At 33.3% G+C, this 2,555-nt stretch overlaps 1 protein-coding gene across 1 annotated transcript in view; it reads right to left on the bottom strand.

Annotated features, from left to right (window-relative positions):
• Positions 1-451: 451 nt before the first annotated feature.
• Cyt-b5 (Cytochrome b5) overlaps positions 452-2,555 on the bottom strand; it is a 13,893-nt gene continuing 11,789 nt past the window's right edge. Inside the window, exon 4 of the mRNA XM_069842521.1 lies at positions 452-2,555. This exon is cut by the window's right edge and continues 1,205 nt beyond it. The gene's annotated coding sequence lies outside the window, so the exon portion shown is untranslated.

Consider the following 2,555-nt stretch of genomic DNA (forward strand, 5'->3'; position numbering starts at 1 on the left):
CAGTTTTTTTTTTTTTTTTTTTTTTCCAATTCAGTAATTTATAGACAAAGTATCAAAACAAATAATGTTTTCTGCCTTTTCATATTTATTTTAATTTTAAAGAATAATTCACAAATATTGTGTCCAGTTGTCAATATAATTGGACACGAAATCATTAGTGTAGAGGTTAGAAAGTCGGAACATTGCATGTTATTAATTTAAAAAAAGATTTTTGAGTTCTATGCTTCTTGTAGAAATTTGCATTGTAGACAATTGATGAATGGATTTTCACTAGAATTTGCACTGTTATAAAACATGATCTCAGACTGATTATTTTTAATAATACAGAAACAACTTCAATATTTTGACTTGTATGTTAGGATTGCGGCTTTTTTTTTTTTTTTTGCATGTAGATATAAGAAGACTGATTAATGCATTATTATGAAAGGATTCAGAAAGGAATAAAAATATGTAGAATAAAATAACTTTTTTATTAACAAGACCCTTTATGCAATACACCACAAAATCATACTTTAAAGTCTAACAAAGAGAAGTTAGCTACAAGTTGACAATTCAACAGTAATTTCTTTTGGATAATAATCCACAAATTTTATCAACATTATCAAAGATAAACTGCACAAGCCCAACATAAAAAAGAAAGTAAATATATGTACAAAACTCTTCAGAGTAAAATGTTACCTGCTCAAAACACAAAACTCTTCAAAATGCAATATGATTTATATAATTATATATTGTTCCCATCAAATATCTTATCGTGAAAAATTAATGGCAATCAAAATTGAAAACCTGCAACTATTGAGTCTCGCGGACAGAGTGCAAATTAATGTTTCCTTAATGTTCATGAAACCATTGTATTCCTTACGAAAGAAGTCCGAAATTAAGTTAAATAACTTGTAACATCCATCAAAGGAATGGAATGAGGAGCAGGTCGCCAAGTCTTGCAGCATAAGTATGATTTAATTTCTTTACATTAACACTTAGTTGCACTGCCAAAATGAAGCACATCGCTATATACGGTGACAGAACTTTGAACACAATGTTACATGTAAAGAAATCTCTCTCTCTCTGTCTGTTTGCAAGGAAAACTGGTGCTTATGTACAATGCAATTGGTGATAAAGCTGCCCTCCCATAACCTCACACAATTCACTACAAACAAATCAATTTAAGTTGTTTTATGTCTTTTATCTCTTACTTAAATTGTATTACAAGCACAACTTTTGGAAATATATTTTCCTTAGTTTTTGTGAATTACATCACTTGAACTATCAGACTAAATATTTAAATAAAAGTTCAGTATTTATTGCAGGCTATAGCAGGAAGAGTGACTGGATAGCGCAGTTTGTAGAACAGCTGGCTACAGATGGACGGTCTGGGGTTCGATCCCGAGTAGTGACAGATTTTCTAGTGACCAAATTTTCAGAACAGCCCTGAGGTTCATTCAGCTCCCTATCAAATTGAGTACAGCTCTTTCATGGGGCAAGTAAAAAGGCAGTCGGAGTTGGTGCCAACACCATCTCTTTCTAGTGCCAAGGTCAAAGAATGAGTGAAGCTCTACCCCCATGTGCCTCATCACGTGTGTCAGTACCTTTATCTTATACCAGGAAAGATCTTGAAGTACTGATTTCAGAGTTACAAAACAACTCAAACACCACATGACTTATCACATCACTTAATCTTCCAAAATACGTAGAAAGCAGTGGCTGCCATTGAAGGCAGTGTTAATGAAATTTTTCTTTCAGAATAGTACATCATTTCAAGACATCAAGGTTAGAGTCGGGTTGATACAGTTTCACTGATTTTAATAATTCTCAGAATTGCTCTAGATTCCACCTTTACAGCCCGATTACAACAAAAGGGATGATAAAAGATTTCCGAAACAGAAGGAATATGAAAGGGGTTTGTTTTGCAATGGCATCAGATTTGTGATTTTAGGCCATTTACCTTCCGGCACCTCAACACAAAGGTGGAATTTGGAAGGTGATTTTCCTTATATATTTGTTACTTTTGTACTTACTTAACCCCTTCAGGCCTAATGCACATTGTTTCTTTTTTTTCCTTTTTTGGAATGTCTTCGATACTTTTAAATATTTTTAAAAATTCAATGTGACAGAAATGGAGAACGTTATTTTTTAAACATTTCTATACCTGAATTAAAAATAAAATTTAAAATTTTGGGGCCCCAGGGGTCAAAACTGCCCCCCCCCAAATTTTGATTTTCTGTGAAGACTTGATTTGGAATTTTTGGATCCCCAGAATGATGTGATCAGTTTTTATTTTCAATTTTTTTTAAATATAAATTCAGGACTGAAGGGGTTAAAGAAAGAAAGAAAGAAAGAAAGAAAGAAAGAGAGAGAGAGAGAGAGAGAGAGAGAGAGAGAGAAATTTAAATTATCTGCTTATTCAAACTAGAACCTCCCCAATCCTACACAACACACTGCTTCTGTTAGGTGGGGTGAGGAATGCTGCCATACTCCCAATAAAGTGACGCTTAAATCCACATTTGTTCCCTTCCCCACAAAAAGTCACAATGTTTCTTGCCAATATGAACACTTTC

Source organism: Periplaneta americana, chromosome 12, assembly GCF_040183065.1.
Source record: "Periplaneta americana isolate PAMFEO1 chromosome 12, P.americana_PAMFEO1_priV1, whole genome shotgun sequence".
Lineage (NCBI taxonomy): Eukaryota > Metazoa > Arthropoda > Insecta > Blattodea > Blattidae > Periplaneta > Periplaneta americana.